The sequence below is a fragment of the Falco rusticolus genome, chromosome 11, assembly GCF_015220075.1.
Source record: "Falco rusticolus isolate bFalRus1 chromosome 11, bFalRus1.pri, whole genome shotgun sequence".
NCBI classification, from domain to species: domain Eukaryota; kingdom Metazoa; phylum Chordata; class Aves; order Falconiformes; family Falconidae; genus Falco; species Falco rusticolus.
This window is the reverse complement of record NC_051197.1, coordinates 17323977-17341731: the sequence shown is the minus strand read 5'-3', so window position 1 is coordinate 17341731 and position 17755 is coordinate 17323977. Positions and strand designations below refer to the sequence as shown.

Genomic DNA, 17755 nt, shown 5'->3' with positions numbered 1-17755 from the left:
GTCTAAGGACACCCCTTAAATTAGATGTCTGGCTTACGTAGGAGCTGATCTGTGGTCATTGTAGATTGTCACATGGCTGGGCTGCGTTAGCTAGCAAGCTTCCTGGAGCCTGCTCCACTGTCTTCAAGCCATCCTACAAATGCCAGGGCTTAGCACTTTTGCTATTGGAAGCACCCATCTGCAAGGGCAAATGTTGGTTGTGAATAGTTATTCTCATCACCAGTAGAGAATGCTGAAGTTGCTGATGCTGGTTCAGGTTCCTTGAATTCTCCCAATTTACCTGACAATCCTCTTAACATTTCACAGGTGTTTCCAGAGCTACTGTCTGCAGAAGTTCCAGAAAGCTCATGGTGAAGAGTCTGCTTTCACCTCTCAGATTCAAGCCCATTAAATGATTTGAGGAAATGAAAAACGAGTGATCCTTTTAGGTGAGTTGCAGGTATCATTTCAGACCTCTAAAGAGTAGGGGGAAAAAGTTACTTGTACTCTAAAATGATAACAGAAATCTATATATTCCCAAGAATTGTCAACAACTGGCCTACAGTCTAGCTTGAAGCTTTTGGTAACCCTACCAGCTACAGCTCTGGACAAGCCAAAGATTGCCAGAAGGATACATGTTGCCTTTGAAACTGCAGCCTTTGACCTGGTCTTACACTTCCACTTCTGAACTGGTAAGTAACGGACATAAAATATTGTAATAGTTAGATTTTTGTTCAACCTAGTGTGCTTGGTCTAATGTTTTTATGTTTACGTCATTTTTAATAAGGGTAGAAAGGTGACATCTTCTATCCTAATTGCAGTGTCATATGGAAAAGCAGCAATTTCTATCGACCCTGGTCACCCGAGGGCACCCTTTTACAAAGAGGCACCTCTGAGACATGGATCCATTGAGTTGGCTGACATGACAGAAGCAGTCCTCGTAGCAGAAGCCAGCTCAGAGTTGCATGGGCTTTAGTGGCAACTAAATGCAAAAAAGAGTTGCAGGGGTGGGAGCAACAGGAGACTATCAGCTGGTTGTGAAGTTAGAGTGAAAGCTATTATATATAATTTCAGCTGTTGGAGAGACAGATGGTTCTGTTAGTTACTGTTGCTTACTATAGTTCAGCTTTATAAACACCTTTCTGCATCTGCTTTGGATAAAAATATATAAAAAAAACCCAAACCCCTGAGCTTTTGCCTTCAGTGTGCAGTCAGTAGATTAGAAGGAAAAGGAGCTGTTACACCTGTGAAATTAGACTCAAAGATAATTTAGGGTGATAATAATCTTTCTGACCTACTGTGGTACCTGTACGAGGTGTATTGACCTGCTGTCTTTTTTGTCCTTGTTTGAAACCTAAAATTTGGTTTCAAATAACAATCAATTCCTACCAGGTTCATATAATACAAGTACTTTATTGAATTCTGACTGAAACAGTGTTGCTCCAAGGCTGGAGGCCAAGTCCTGGCCTTGTGGCACGGGGCCAGGAGCATTTTGCAGGATGTGACAGTTTCCAGACCACGGGCAACTGACTTTTGGGGAAGGTGAAGGAGGTGGGCACCTACCCTAGAGAGACATTACAGGCAGCAAAAAAGCAAAGTCACAAATGGAATCTCTGTATTCCTTTCTAGCACTAGTGGTTTTCTGCTGAAATTTTCAAAATCTGTTGTTGGGCTAATTGGTAAATTTTTTAGCCACTCCAAGGGAACCAGAAATAGGGGTGGTCAACTTTGCAAGGAGAAACCAAGGTACCAGGGAAGATGACAACCAGGTGGGAGAAGAGATGCAGGGCGAGGGGAGGGAGGAAGGCAGGCTGACTCATGGAGGTGGCCTGGCTGGCAGCAGGGTGTGCAGGGAAGGGCGAGTGGGACTGCTAGTGGGTGAAGAGACTGGTTAGGATATATCTGGAGGCCATAAAATTGGTGCTGAGGGGTGAGGTGCTGGAATCTCCTGTCTGGAAAGAGTCTGACAGAGGAGGACAGCAATAAAGCTCCTAGGGCAGCATTGTGGCAGGGCGTAGGGAGGAGCAGGGCCCCTTCTGCACCCACCCCACCCTGGGGTGGGGTGACCTGGCCACAGCTTCAGGACTGAGGGGGAACGTTGCCTCTGGGTTTGTGGCATTATTTCAAAAAAATGAGGGAGAAGCCTAAATCTCTTACTGTTTAGCTGGGGAAACAGGACCTTAACAGTGAGGAAAAGTCCTTCTCCCTCCTTGCAAAAATCAGCTAAGCTGCAGAAAAAGGTTTTACCTGGAGCTTTCCTGGAGGCCACCTCTGCCCATGGGTGACATCCCTGTCTCTGTTGAGCCTGGCAGGACACTGAGAGTGCCAAACACCTCTGAGCAACCAGGGGTGTGGGGGATACGGGGAAGGGAGGTTTGTGCCAGTTAATTAGCAGCACCTTGGTGGTTTCTGCAGCCCACAGTAACTTCCACAAGACCTACACTGAAGGAGAGGTATTTGGGGATCTGTGGTGGAGACCAGAAGCGAATTTATTTGAGCCCTTCTTTCTATGAGCATCGAGAGCAGGGCTCCTCTAGCTCCCTTCAGAGACCCTGCCATCAACTGTCCAGGCTGGGCAGCCCAGCGTCAAAAGCGAAGGAGCCTTTTGCCCATCACTGTCATATAAATCAGGCCCCAAATCTGAGCCCTGTAAAATGTGAGAAAATGAGAGATTCAATTATCCATATGGATCACTCTGGATTTATTCCAGATTGCTTCATTAATAGCAATCAAAGACATCACTTTAATGGATTTTTTATCCTCAAAATTATGATCATGAGGAATTTGTTCTGGCTATTGATTTTGAAAAGGCTTTTGATTCTCTTCAATAGCCTTAACTTATTTCAGATTTAGGTAACAGTAGGATTTGGTCTTAAATATGTTAGATAGGTCAATCTCCTTTATTCAAATCCACAGTTATGTTAAAACTAATGACCATACTTTGAAGATGATTTATATACTGGGGCTTAGACAGAAGAGTCCTTTTTCTCTGATACTTCTGCTGTTACAGAGGAGCCTTTGTTTTGGGAGATTTCAGTGTTTTTAAGAGAAAAGTCAGTGATGTTTTCCATTCTGCCCTTAGTTGGAGAATATGTTATTTTTTTAATGAAGATTTTTAGATACTATGCTGGAAGTCACTGGATGTTCATGTTTCTTCTTTGTTAATTGGGGTAAAACTCTTAAAGCCATTAGGCGATTTAAATGTAGCTCTATTTGAGCAATATCCTTTATTGGATCCCCCATTATCCTTTAAACATCTTGGTGTGCAAGGGGATAAAATTAGAAAGAATTTGTTTGCTTTAAATTGCCAGCCTCTGCTTGATAAAACTATTAGCTATTTAGCTAATTGGACTGCTCTTCCATTATCATTAATTGGCAGAATTGATACAATTAAAATGGGGGCTTTATCTAAAGTGTTTGTGTTTTTTCTGAGGTATTCCCATCAAGTTCCCTAACATGTTCAGGGAGCCTTACATTCTGCAATTAGTTTTGTTTTCAGGGTTAGAGGTAAATTTGAGATTAATTTTGAAACTCTGCAGCTTCTCATAGAGTCAGCTGGACTGGCTCCTGCTAATTTTATTGTTGTTTTTGGCTGCCCTGGTACAACATGTTGTTTCATGATTTAGACAATCCCCAGCATTATGCGGCTGTGGAGTGCGTGGGGCAGTGCAGCCACAAGCAGAACAAAATCAGGCCCTGGGAACACACCCTCCACTTTGCAGAAGGTCATGGTAAGGCTTGCTCCCAGGGCTGTGTCCTGCAAGGTGCTAAACACCCATTATTCCCTGACCCACCAAAGCATTTTAACACGGCCATAACTTTTAAGCACACATACGGGCCCAGTGACGCCAATTAGCTTACTCATACTAGTAAAGTTAAACAAAGGCAGTGCTTGGCTGGGGCCACAGTAATCATCACCTTGTCGGTTTGAGACTCCCACATGAATCCGTTGCAAAATAGCACATGTTCTTCCGCTTACACCTTGGCTGTGCTCTCAGCTGATGCTGCCCTCCAAATGAGCAGGGGGAAGGCACTGGGTTTTGAGGAGAGGCTCTGCCAGTCTCTCTTTTTCTCCTGTGGTCAAAGCATTAAGAAACTGCACCCTCTGTCCCTGCCACCCCTGGTGGACATGCCATCTTTGTTAGGCTGCTAGTACAAATCGTGCTTCTCCCTTCTAATGCTATAATTCATGTCAGCCATTAGCCTCAAATAAACGAATGGGCCACAAGAAAATTAAAACCAAATCACACCCCTGTCAAAGGGAGGTCTCATTGGCAGCTAGGGCCTTTATTGCCAGAATTAGTCATCTGGGTCTGCCTTTTGCACCAGAGGCTAAGAAAAACCAGAGGACGATTAATTGGGCAGGACCAAGAGGGTGTCACGCCTCCCTGCAGCTGGCCGGTGTGGGCAGTTTCTAAAGCACACCATGAGGGCAGCAGCTACATCACTGAACACCACCACTGCCTCTGCTTCATCTCCATCACCATTTTATATAGTGCTGGGGGAACCACATTTGTTCTTCGCCACCCAAACATGCTCTTATACTGGTACTTCCTTATCTTGCAAGCCATGTAGAGCTGGGTCTATTGCTGTTTAAAGCTGCGTAAAATAACTTGTATCTAAAATATAAAATTGTTTTACCTAGAAAAAATATTAATGTTTTCTCTATAAAATATATGCAAATATAATTATATATAATTTTAACTTTAAAAACAAAAATCGGGTCCATTCTCATAGACATGACCCAATATGTGTATAACAGATACAAATGCTGGAGCAACTTTGATGAATACTGCCCTGCTTAAATCATTTGAGTCGCCGTAGTTTTTAGACCATACCAAAGTCATTTCATGAAGCACATCATGCTTCATGGGTTAATCCTGATTTAGCTGTGATGCTTTGCTTTCGGGTATTATCTAAATTGTTTTGCCCATCTCTTCTTCATTCATTTTGTCTATCATGAATATTGTTCTACATGGGTTTCACTCATACATTTATTTGTATTTAAATTATACATCTCTTTAAGGAGATAGACTCATCAAGGGATGCAATACTCTGTGGCACAAAGAATGAAGCTTTGTTTACTTTTGCATAAAAAGCCTTGAAGATGGAACACATGGTTTATAGGATACTAATGAATTATTTGGATGTTTGACCTTAAATCAGACTCAATCCAGCTATGCCTGGTAGCCAATGGAATTGAAATGCAATGGATAATAGCCCAAGAGCCAACCATATTGTAGGTTTAGCTTGCACAGCTTGTCCCGTCTTGACAACCTCAGCTAAGCACCTTTGCACTGAGTGGCTGATGAAGTACCTCATCGCAGAGTCATGGGGCTGCCTTCTCGCCACCTCGGGGGCTGAGCGTAGCATGGACTAAGGTTGAAACGCTGCTTCATGTCTTGGGACGCTCCTTCTAGGGAGAAAGAGAGCACCTGAGTCTCTGAGGCTAAAAACCTGGCATGTCTCATGAGCACTGAATTTGTTGTAACAGAAGTCCCTCTGGGCTGAGGGGCCAGTTGTGGTTCCCTCAGGACAAATGTGCCAGTTAGAAAACCCACACTCCCACTGACTTCCCCACCGCTCAGGGAAAGAGAAAGGGGGTGCAGATACAAAACCCCTTAGAATAAGAAACCGAAAGACAACTACTTTAGGGTACTAAATGCACCGATCCTGTGCTGACTTATATTTCTGGATTAATTGCCGTAAATAAGAAACATCACACCTGTGTAAAACTTACTTGAAGGAGATGAGAATCAAGCCCAGTGGGGACAGAGGAGCTGCAATGCAGGAGCCAGTTCTCCCGCTGCAACATTTAAGGTATATTAGGGCCAAAACCTCCTTAGTGCAAGCAGCACTGTTTATTTGCTTCCCTCAGCTGTGATTTTGGCTTATTGTCACCAGTACAGGAAGAGTCCAGACTAAGGGACGTTCCTGGACTGAAACAATACTGTGGCATAGCAACGCCTTTTCCTCATTTGAAAGTAGGGGTATAACTCTGTATGTCATTAACTAAGACAATAATAAATTAATACAATAGCCAAGTAATAGTGCTGTAATGCTTTAATGTATGAATTGGAATGTGAATACTGAGCTTTTCATTTCATGGTTGAAAAATACATGAGTTGACCCAAATATTAATTTCTGCATTTCAATCATTTACATATCATGGGTCAATAATCATTTCTTGCACAAATGACTTTTCAAATGAGAAGCGGTATGTTGTAATGGTCTATCATATTTACAAACACCTCCTTGTTTTCCCAACTTAGCACTGAAGTATTTAAAATATACTGACCAGATATTGTTTGCCAAATAAAATACAAAAATGGCTCATGTAAAATGCAGAGACTATTTTCTTTTCCTATTATCCATAATTTATAATGTTCATAAACCATGGAGTGGCATGCCCTTGCCCCTGGCATACCCAGGCCCCCACTTTGGAATGGGCATGGTTTTCCAGCAGTGGTTCAGGAGACCTGACACCTCTGTCTGCTCTTTCCTGACCTTAAAAATCTCACCCCTTTGAGGAGCAATCCCTCTGAAGATCGAGCACTGTCAGAAGGGCTAATGGTGGTTTTTTGAGAAGTTTAATACATCCCAAGATTTCTTTACAGCATGCAGTGACATCCAACAAAATGCCTAGGGTGTCTTTTTTCAATTACTTTACAAAGCTGAAATAATATAAATAACCTTGCTTTTTACTTACCGGTATTGAACTTAGTCCATCGTTTTGGGCTGTTCATTGTTTCCTCATATTCAACCCCTTTATTAGCTAACATATCCCAACAGAAACCTTGTGTCTTGGAGTAAATAGTGTTCAAGCCCTGAATTAATCAAGGACTAGTGCAACATATATACGCTGCTCAGCAAGATGAATTTACACATCTGCCTTTTCCCCTAATTATTATTCCAGAGGTTGAATGTCAACAGCATATGGGTATATCCTCATAAAGGCATGCAAACACACACATACAGGCGCACACACTGTACATTAATCTCTCTTGGCTTATCTGTTGCTGTCTTTAATTTGTATACTTCAAAATTGAGTGGTGAGGTCATTTATTAGACTGTTTCTGTGGGGTTTATGTAGTGATAAGAAAGCAGTAACATGCAATTTGTTTTTATAGAACTCACTTTTTAAAGTATGATCTAATATTTCCTTTCTTTAACTGAACAGTGAGGAAGAAGAGCTTTCAGAGCTAACCAAGAGTTAACTGGCTACATTTCAACTGTCACCATTGTCTTACATCTACATAGAGAGCAGGAGAGACCAGAGAGGTGTAAGCACAGCAGGCCACTGGGAAAAAACGTTTATAAGTAGAAATTCTCCTCAAAAGCCTCAGAGCAAATCCTTCCAGTTTGTCTTGATTTTTTCTTTCCCTGTTTTTTAAACACAACGCGTGGTGGAAACGATTGTTATTATCCAAAGGACCTTACTTGCTGGCTCCCTGCATCTCTGTTTATGAAATGCCATAACAAAAGTGAGCTCACGCTTGTGTGCTTCCAATGCGTGATGTTCCTGTGTGCCAGATGGGCACTTTCATGACTGTATGAGCGTGGATTATTTCATTTCCTACATCTGGGACTCCAAATGGCTGCACAGAATGCCACAGGAGAGAGGCACAGATCTTCAGCTGGGGAAACCTACCTTCACAGGGGAACCAGCTACATCAGAAGGGATGAGGCAGAGAAGCCCCGAGTGATATCTGAAAGTTCACATAAACCATGGCCATAAGGGAAACCTTTAGAACCAGGAACAAGACAAAAATAAACAATAACTAATGCTGGATGTCAGCTGCAGGGAGGGGGGAGGGAAAATAAACCATAAGCAGTTTCTTGTCTGGCCGCAGAAGATGTGTTTGGAATGCTGTTTTGTATTTCAGCTCAGAAACTCTGCTGTGACCTTCAGATATCGCTGGGTATTACAAGTTCTACAGATAGCCAGAGAGAAATATCCTAAGGAGAGCTGGCATATACCATGCCATCCTAGTTAATGTTGACTGAGTATAGCTCATAGCCCATTCCAGAACTGTGACCAGGCAGCCTTGTAAAAAACACTACAGAATCCTACAGTAATAGTCAGGAATGCTCCAGTTTGTCATAAAGCTATTGCAGGATTTGGGATAATTACTTGTTTGTTTGTAGGATAAAAGAGTGATTTCCTTTTTTTTTTTTTTTTTTTTAAAGACTAAAACAGTGAGAGCACATCCTCAGGATGGTGGGGACCTGGCTTGCTACACTTTTGCTGCATTTCAGAGCCAGCAAACAGGAGGAGATGGTAAGAAAAGCCTGTCCTGTATGTTTGATTGAATTAGCTGTAGCAGAAAAAAAAAATAGTTAAGCCAGTGGCTTCCTTAAGATGAAAGAGAGCAAGCCCCCAAAAGAGAACAAATGGAAAAAGTAATGAACAAAAGAAAGTAAGAGCTTGTGACACAAAGTAAGAAAAATAAACAGCAGTTGACTTAACTATTTTGCATAAGATATTTACAAACCACAGCGTATTACTGTTTGCTTTATGCATTTTCACATCCTGCTCAGTTTAAAGCAGTAATTTTCTGCAAGGACAACAGAGGGAAAAAAAATGCTTTACACTGCTTATATTAATTACATTTTTTCATTACCAGTCATGTTTTCTACAGGCTTGTGTATTATTACTGTAAAATGTAATGAAACAGAAAAAGAAAAAAAGAATGGACTTCTGGGAAATTTTCCAATTCTTGAAATGCAATGTTAATTGAGCGCTATTTTTAGGTCATCACAGATAAAGCTGAACCCATTGCCATCAGCACACAAAATGGGGACAGCCCAGGTGCAACACAAACTGGGTGAAGGTATCAGTTTCTACTGATGGAGAAAAAGGGGAATAAACTAATTCCCTAGGGAGGTGGTTCTTGTTGAGTTTGGGGCAGTTTCTGTTTCTCAATGTAAAGTTCTCAAAGCAGAAATGAAAGGAAAGGGTACAGAGCTGGCATAGGTCCAGGACCTACTGTGACCATGGGCACTCCTGAAGGAGACCCAGTGACTACTATGACAGGAGGGCAGAGCAAATGAAAGTGAGAAGCTCTCTCTCTGGTTTGGTGGCTGACTTCCAGCTCTGGGAGGCAGGGCACTCTGAAAGTCAACATAAAATAAAGTCCCCCAAAACGTATCAGAAACGTGATCCCTTTAATTTATAGATCTCCTAAAAGGCTGCCAAAAATCAATTATTTTAATTTGTATATAGTGCAGCCATGGACTGATTCAAGTTCTTTTGAAGTATTTTTAAACAGCCATTGCACAAAGCCATCCTCTTCCCATATGCAAAAAAAATGAATTGAAAACCACAATTTCTCACAGTCGCTTTGATCGCGAGAAAAGACAGACAGGACTCTGCAAGCAAATCTGAGGCCCCCCGCTAAGTCCTTTAACTGGGCGCACCTCTACTGTTAGTCCCAAGAGTCAGTGTAGCTCTTCCATTCCCTATATTATCTACCCTTTCTCCCAAGAGTGCAGGGAAGCTGTTTGAGCCCCTAACAACTTGTGAAGACCAGAGGAAATAGTTATTGGTTCCCTTTGAAACAGAAGTGGAAAATCTTTGCTGTGCACTTAACCAGGGCCAAAATGGGAGGGGAGAGAGCATCCTGCAGAGGGGAAGCCAGCGTTATCTCCACAAAGCTGGTCATTCTCTGTATTGCACAGTACTACTGTAAAAGCAGAAGCTTAACACAAATGTTTCAGCAACCATTCTAAATCATCAATGTAGCATGTTTTGGAACAACGGAGGTTAGCCCAGTCTTCTACCCATTTTGGCCCCATGCGTGTCACTATCTTGAAAAGCAGTCATGACCAGATGGTAACATTACCAAGATGATACATCCAGTTCTTCTGTTTGCTTTGGTGCTACTGGAGAGTTGGTAACCAACCTGCAGGTATAAGAGACAACTCTCCACCCATATTGGCCCAGGTTATCAACAGCATTTTGGGCAGAATCTAAACGAAGAAATTTACCCAAATTCCTGAGATGACCTGTTCCCTTTTACCCTGGAAAAAATAGCTTGTGTTAGGACCTTTTCTTTATTCACTACAAGTTTCCCTGCTTTCCTGTGGTTCTGTTAGTCACTGGAGGGTCTAGGCTCATCCTTTATCCAGTCTCAGCTCAAGAATCCCGAATATGCCCAAGGGCCACGTGAATGAGCAGACATCAGTGCTCCCCTGGGTGTGGCAGCGCAGCTGTCCTTGACCTATGCAGGAGCATAGGCCTCAGCTATCCATCATGAACTTGTCTTCATTTCTTGCCTATCTTCAAATCTCTGCCCTCCCCTTAAGTCACATAAGCTGTGACTTAACAGAAGTACCACCTCAGTGCGTTCCAGATGTACCTCCCCATCCATTCTCCAACAGATTTGACACTGGTATAGAAGTGTTAAGGATTTGCCTGGCAAGGCTTAGATGGATAAAAAAACAAAGCAAAGCAAAATACAAACTGAAGAGTTAGTTTGCTCTCCAAACATCTCTTGTGCTAAGATAGAAGTGATAAATCATAAATAGAAGCCAACATGATTTTTTCTTATCTGACACATTGAATTAAGACTGTTGCACTCAAACACTTATAGCAAAATTGACAAACACTTCCTTTTAGGAATGCTGCATCAAAGCTATTAACTTTTATAGTCAGATACCATTTAAAGCCAAGGCAAGCCATGTGCATTAGCACACACTGCCACGCACCCTCACACAGGGCGTATGAACTGTGATACTCCATTGGCAAATCAAGAAGGAAATCCTGCTCTTTTTGACTATGCTTGTTCTGCCTGCAGCAGTGGTGCCAGTGTTTGGACTTCAGTTAGCCAAGCCAAGTGGCCCCAGATTGTTGCAGCTTCACCGTGGGTGGTAGTTCATTGTTGGCTAGTCGGCACTTTACTTCATCAAGACCAATCTTGAGCCTGACAGCTAAGCTCATACTTTTGTATCTCACTATGAGACACTCCTTTTTATATTTAAAGTTACTCCCCTTTGCTAGGAAAATTGATCAGGATGCACATCCCTCCAATCAAAAGTCACAACATTTTCCCACAAAGGACTTAGTTTTGTTCTTTCACAAGGATTCAGTTTTCCTCAGCCCCCCATGTTGTTCTTGTAGGCAGCAGCCTAGAAGTAGCAGAGCTCCATTGCAGGCTAGAGCAGATAATTTTTTTGTAGTGGGGTGATAGGAGCAAGTGGTAGAGGGTGTGAAATGAGCAAAGGGAGCTAGGAAGCCACAAAGGCTCCTGGACCATGCACAGTGACCCAAGCCAGCTGGATCCCACCATACCACTCCGAGAGGAATGGCTCCCATGTGAGCCAACCCCTTCAATGCTCAAGCTATTGGGGAAAGGGCAATAAATTGGTTTATTCCAAGTCAAACGCACTGCTTAAATCAAGAAGTCAATATTCAAATGGCAATTCAGATGTGAAATAATATCCTAAGATACATGTAGCCATGGTTTCCTTGGGAAGTTTGCCATAACTTTCACCAGGACTAGGATTTAATCTCTGGGAGTCTTCATTTTTCCACCTGAATAGCTGGCACCTGTCCTCTACTGAAAGATGGTCACAGTGCACCTGAAGAATTGCAGTAATAAGCCAGTCAAGGAGGCTTTGCAGGATGGACTCATGGAGACTGCAGTCATTTGACTGGATCAATAGATGGCATTTCGTCAGAGAGAGGGGATTCAAATGTCACTTTGAAAATTTCACTTCAATGTGTTCATTTTCTGTTTCAGTTGTGTTGGGAATGGCCTGTAGAGTGTTAAACTCTGACTCAGAGCAGGAGAAATGAGGTTCCATTCATTCGTATTTTTAAAATGCCATTCCAGGCCATAGCCCTAAAATAAATGAATTTGGCGTGTTTGGATGTGGTCATCACTTCCATGATGAAATCAATGGGTATAATTTAAGCTTTGCACAGATGAGGCCTCAAGCTTGCAGACCATGTACCAAACACTTATTAGAGTTTGGAAGGTCAGATAGGTACTGACTGCAGCCCAGTGCTTTCAGACAGTTTAGCTGTCTTGATCCAAGGAAGCAATAGGTAACAGTGCTTGAATATGTTTCAGGCTCTGGGATTTTCAAAAGCCCATGTGTTCCCAGCTCCTACTGGCAAAAAGGAGCCTGGAAGCTTTAAAAATCTGAAGTTGGCACTGATCTGCATCCAGAGGTGCTCAAGTAGTGGTGGAAATCTGCCTCTAATTTATCCAGCAGCCCTGTCCTTCCAGGTCACATTTGGAACCACGAGCACTTTACACAGCACTACTCTGCAGATGCTGCTCCTTTACATAGCTATGGGCAAAAAAGGAAGGAAAAACGTATTATCGACCTAAACAGACAGGAAAATGCCATAAGCAGTGGTGTGCTAGCCAGGAAGTTAGAGATTCCATTTTATACATCAGATGCAGAACCCAATCAAGCTGGGGTAACTACATTTTCTGATTTAAAGGTTTTGCAGGTGCAAAGCTTCCCACCCTGCTTCCCACCATCCCTGTGTCCTCCTGTCAAGAATCTGCACTGCTGCAGGTGAAGAAGCCCTGCTAGGCAACATGGCCTGCATGCATGGCCTCAAAGGCTTTGACTGCTGCAGTGTTGGCACCCAGCTCATAACCAGGAGGACCCAGATACTGAACTGCATGTCCATGCTCACAAACGAGCCTTTGAAACAGAAAATGTAGGTGGGCCAGCTCCTAAATACTTTCGTAGATGTACCAGCACATGGCCTGCGTGGTCCCCTTGCAGTCCTAGCCAGGCTAGATTTTGAGAGGAGGCAGTGTTCTCACCCAAGAGGATGGACATTTGTGATCTATCTGATTAACTCCTGATTATCCAGGAGGGTGCTCACAACCAGACAGTGAAATGCTTCTAAAGAGTAAATCCCAGAATGACCTGTGCTGCATACACAGCTGTACTGCTGCCAGCCCGGAGAGTAAAGTGAGCTTCGGAGCCGTCCACTCTGGGCGTCAGCGGTTTTGAAGCAATACAAAAGAAGGTGGCTGATTCTCCACTCTGTTTTACTGGTTGTATACTGGTGAAATGCTGTTGAAGCCAGTGCAGTTGCACTGCCATAAAACCTGATACAACAAAGCAAGTATCCAGTTTGATATATTTACTGTTGATACTGTTAATAATGTTAATGTCCACAGAGTCCAGAGCAGCAGGCAGGACTGACCCCTGGCCTCTCTGATTTGCCTCAGTAGATCACACCGTAACCCTATTATTTTCCTCAAGTTTTCTTACCTTGTAATCTTCCTGGGTATCATCAGAATAAAGTGCACCCTGCAAGTAACTCCTTAAACCCAAGTATATCCCTGTTTAAATATTGGGATTGGGATAAAGAATACCATGCTTAAATGGTATCCTTTGAAATGCAGCATTGTGCATAAAAGGCCTGCCAGGTTCCTGTCAGAAGGGTTAGCTGAAGACTGGGGGACTGGAAACACTGACTACAGCCAATTTCTTTTTTTTTATTTGTTAATCCACTTTGTCCAAACAATATGAACATTTGGTGCATTTAGCTTTAAATATGTCAAATGCTCCTTTAGGAAAGAACTTCCAAAACCTAAAATCATCTCTTAAAACCAAATTCATTGCCTGAGCTCAAAATTATTCTTCTCTACATAAATAAACACACATGCGCACGCGCGCGTGCGCACACACACATACTTGCATACTTTGTCTGCACTGCAGGAATCATCCTGGGATAGCATTGCGCTATTTGTGCAGCCCTGCTAAAAAGCCTGGCTTTCTGATACCAAAAAAGTGCTGCAAATATTAACACATTATTGAGAGTGGGGGAAAAAAGCAAGAATTATTATCCCAGAATGTAACAAATCTAAAAATAAATTGACTTCATTTTCACCTATTTCAGACCAACGGGGGTAAAACAACTTTAATTAGTGTAACAGGACAATAGGAATGAAATTGGCTTGGTCACAAGATTTTTGCAGGATGACACTGATGGTATTACTATCCAACTTCAAAGATTTGGAAAGATGTGGCTGCTAACACTGGAGAATAGAAACCTGTTTTTCATCAACTAGGCTGGCCTGACAAATTAAGTCTGTGGAGTCATTAGATTAAGATAAGAGCTTATCTCCTAGACTGACATTTATTCAGAGGTTTTTATGCTGCTCAGCTAGTAATTAGTGCAGTTGAATTTTTAACATTGCTTTGTCCAGTCATTTGACAGATTTGAAATATACACAGTTTTGATTAAAAAAATAACTAAAATCCAAGGATACAAAATTATTAACTTGGAAAGGTTTTAATTTCTGGAAGAGTTGAGATTATGCTAAAAATCTTCAAGCAGGTCAGAAGTGCTTCTGCTGTTGACTCATTTCCATACACAGACTGAGAGGCCCCTTAAACTAAATTTTTAGGCACTAAGCAGCAGATATCTGTAGCAAATCTGTAATTTCTTTCATGCCCATCCATTTTGTAATTCTGCTGCTTTACAGGGGCAGGAATACAGTGAAGGCTGCACTCCTGCTCATTAACGCTTGTCTGCCTCCTTCGGCACTCAGGTTGGGATTTTGGGGCTGGGGGGGGGGAGGAGTTTCAAAAGGATTCTTGTCTCATATGGCTGATTTCCTGGGATAAGGTTTATTTTTCCTGTCCTAATTTTCTTGTAATAACAGATGGATTGTTCCACAGTAAACCAATGCATTGCTTTTGGACACATGTTTTAACATTGCTTTAGACTAACAAATCTCACTTTTTTTTAAACAGCTCATTTTGAGTAACTGAAGATCAGAATTAGATTAATAATTAATGATTAAATGGATGAGTGTTTGTTTATGAACTTTGACAAGTTTGTTACAGCTACATCCTGTTACTGCCTTAAAGCATTTGTTTTGTCCAAAGTGCAGCTGTCTCAGCATCTATGGTTGTTACCTTTAGAAATACACAGGCAAGGGGACTTTATGGTAGTAAATTACAGTTCATCCAACTACTTAATTCCTATGAATACTGGCTTTCAAAAACAAAGAAGAAAAAAAGAAAGCATGCACTCTGGAAAGATCCAGATGATCTCAGACTGCCTGTTTGGAAAATAGACCATCCTTCTTGATGTTTTACACCTTACTGCCAAGACCCCTGAAGTCTGTGGACTCACAGACCCAGGGCAGTGGGTTGCAGAGGGCAGCCAGCATTGCCACTCACATGCACTCCTGAGCCTGAAGCGGCAGCGGTAGAGCAGGACGTGGGCTGTCAGGCCAACTGAAGCCAGGGTGTGCATGCTGGTTTTTCGTGCCCACTTCTGTGGGTTTGGGTTTTCCTGGCATTTATGTGACCCCAAAGCACGAGAGGAGTTAAGCAGCTTGTAAGCACAACAGCTCTTCCGTGGTGCTGCAGATGGGAAGGGAGATGTGAGGCAGGGAGTGATTTCAGAGCTGTGTATAGCCAGGAGTGAAACCTTGCCACCCTCTACTTTCTGAGCCTGAACCATGACCTAGAGCTGCCCAGACTCCTGTTCCGAAGCAGATGCTTTCAGCCCTCTGTGGTGGTAAGGCCTCTGATACTTCCCACTGGCGCTGTGAAACCCTATATAGTAAATTTAAGCTCCATGACAATCACTGCCACCAGGCACCGCACCATCCCTGGTCTGCAGGTGAGACCACCTCAGCTTGTGGTCAGGAGTGCCTAGAGGTGGAGATGGAGACGATGTTTGTGGCAATGCTCATAAAATGGCCTGGCAAGAAATTTGCATCAAACTGAACCACTTGCATCAGTCCTCCAAAAGCTTCAAGTACCGTTTGTCCCACAAATTTCTGCCCTCTAAATTTTAGCTGTTAATGCTGCCTTTGCTGTCAACCAAGTCAAAAATCCCACAAAACTCTCAATGTATAACTCGCTTCCCAGCCAGGGTGGCCCAGCAGAAAGAAGTGGAACCTGTCCCTGGATCTTGGGTGAGCGTGAGGGGAAGACCCGATTTCTGAAGTCTCCAGGAACGAGTATGGCCTGAACAGAGGGAGCGGGAGGGATTTACATTCAGGCTTGCCAGGTTTTGTGGCGGCAGCATCCCTGTTTTCCTGGGTTTGTTTACTTTCCTCTGTTGTGCATTGCTACACTGTACATTGCTACAACAGCTGGATGCTCTCAGCACTATCTGGGCAAGCTTCAGTCTGTTAGGCTGTTAGACATAAGAGGAAAAGTTGCCATCACCCACACACACACGCAGGCGCAAAACCAAAGAAAGCCCACACCTTTGGGACAAAAAGACAGCTATTATGAAACTATTAACATCTCCTTTTGGTGGACTGTGGAGATAACAGCATACAGGTGTCTTAGTGTTGTCTGTCTCAGCTGTCCGTCAACAGTGCTGGCTCATGGGGCGATTCCCTGGCCCCAGAGCCATCTCAGACACCTCCTAGTCTGCTACTATCCGTGAGGTTTTTGTCTTACAGACTGCCACCATCCTCCTGTACTTCTGTGAGAGATACCATTGACCTGCACCTTTCCCTTGGGTCAACAATTTAAAGACAACTGCTGCTTGATGGTGCATGCAAAATGAATTATTAGTCTTGGTTCTGGCCTAAGTGTCTGAAGACTGAGACCTCCGCTGGCCCCACACGGAAGACCAAGGTCTGACAGAAGCACTAGCAAAAGAGAAGTCCCAACAGGTCAAGGGAAGGGGCATTGCAAACTGATAAACTCCGTTACTACGAGGAGAACTTTGTTCAACTTCTGACGCCAGAAAGGACAGCCTGGACTGGCAGGTAAATCTCCCTGCAGATAGCGGAAATAGAGGTTAGAGCACCATATTTATCTCTGGCTACTTAGTAAATAGTGAGATACTGCAAAAAGAGAATTGGAGATTTAGCAGCAGGAAGGTGTCTTTGAATGGCAATTACGGTACAACCATGCTCTACTCTGCTGTCCATGTGCAGTGTCCCACTCTCAGGTGGATGATTGCTCTTCAGCATTTGACCAAGGTCAGACAGATGAGAGAGAATTTTTCTCAAGTTTCTAGTGTTCCTAAGCAAATTTTAAAATGAGAGAAAAGGGCAATAACTTCTTTTAACTGGCAAATATGTTTTCAGTGTCACCAGAAAATGCTGCCTGTCAATGTAGACATTAGTCTGATTTTGTTTTGATAGCTTTTAGCTTCTAAGTTTGGTACAAGAGGTACTCGTGTCCCAGAAAAAAATATGCTTGCCCTTTTTAACTGGATTCCATAGGCTAAAATTTATCCATGGTAAATGTTTGACAGTACAGTAAATTATGCAGCAGGTTCCACACAGACCTCCTTTACTCTCTGCAATGAAGGCGAGCACTCAGTAGCACAAGCGCATGGGGTAGCTATCCAGCTGTTTGTCTCCCCCAGGCATTCAACACTTCTCACAAGTAACTGCACTTTGCACTTCTGTAACACAGTGCATCCTGTGACCCCACAGGGCAACCGCAGAGGTGGGGTAAACACCTCTCTTTCTATTTTATAAGTACTTAGCACTTCTGAAATGCAAGCTCAAGGCAGGTTGTGTTGAACTTCTAAGCTTGGTGAAGCCTTTCTGGAAAGCTGATGGAAATTATTTGCTCAAATATTAGTGGCAAGTCATGTGGCCAGTGGTCAATGTGACTGTTGGAAGGTGGGTTCCCTCACACCATGTGAAAGTCCCTCTCCAACAGACCAAGCTTCTCCCCATTTTGTTTTTCTGTTGTACAGTATTCATTAAACCCTTCGCTGTGACATGCCATTGCCAATGTGCCAAATCCTGAGCAAATCACATCCTCTGTTCTTCTGTAGGAGATTTGTGAGATAATCTAT

General features: G+C 42.9%; 1 long non-coding RNA gene across 6 annotated transcripts in view; it reads left to right on the top strand.

Moving 5' to 3' along the window:
• The window catches only part of LOC119155250, a 435215-nt gene that overhangs the window by 402821 nt on the left and 14639 nt on the right, over positions 1 to 17755 (top strand). For all 6 annotated transcript variants that reach the window (XR_005106649.1, XR_005106652.1, XR_005106650.1 and 3 more), the window contains 4 exons: positions 307 to 428; positions 522 to 671; positions 8170 to 8260; positions 12821 to 16706. This is a non-coding gene — a long non-coding RNA (uncharacterized LOC119155250). The remainder of the gene's footprint in view (positions 1 to 306; positions 429 to 521; positions 672 to 8169; positions 8261 to 12820; positions 16707 to 17755) is intronic.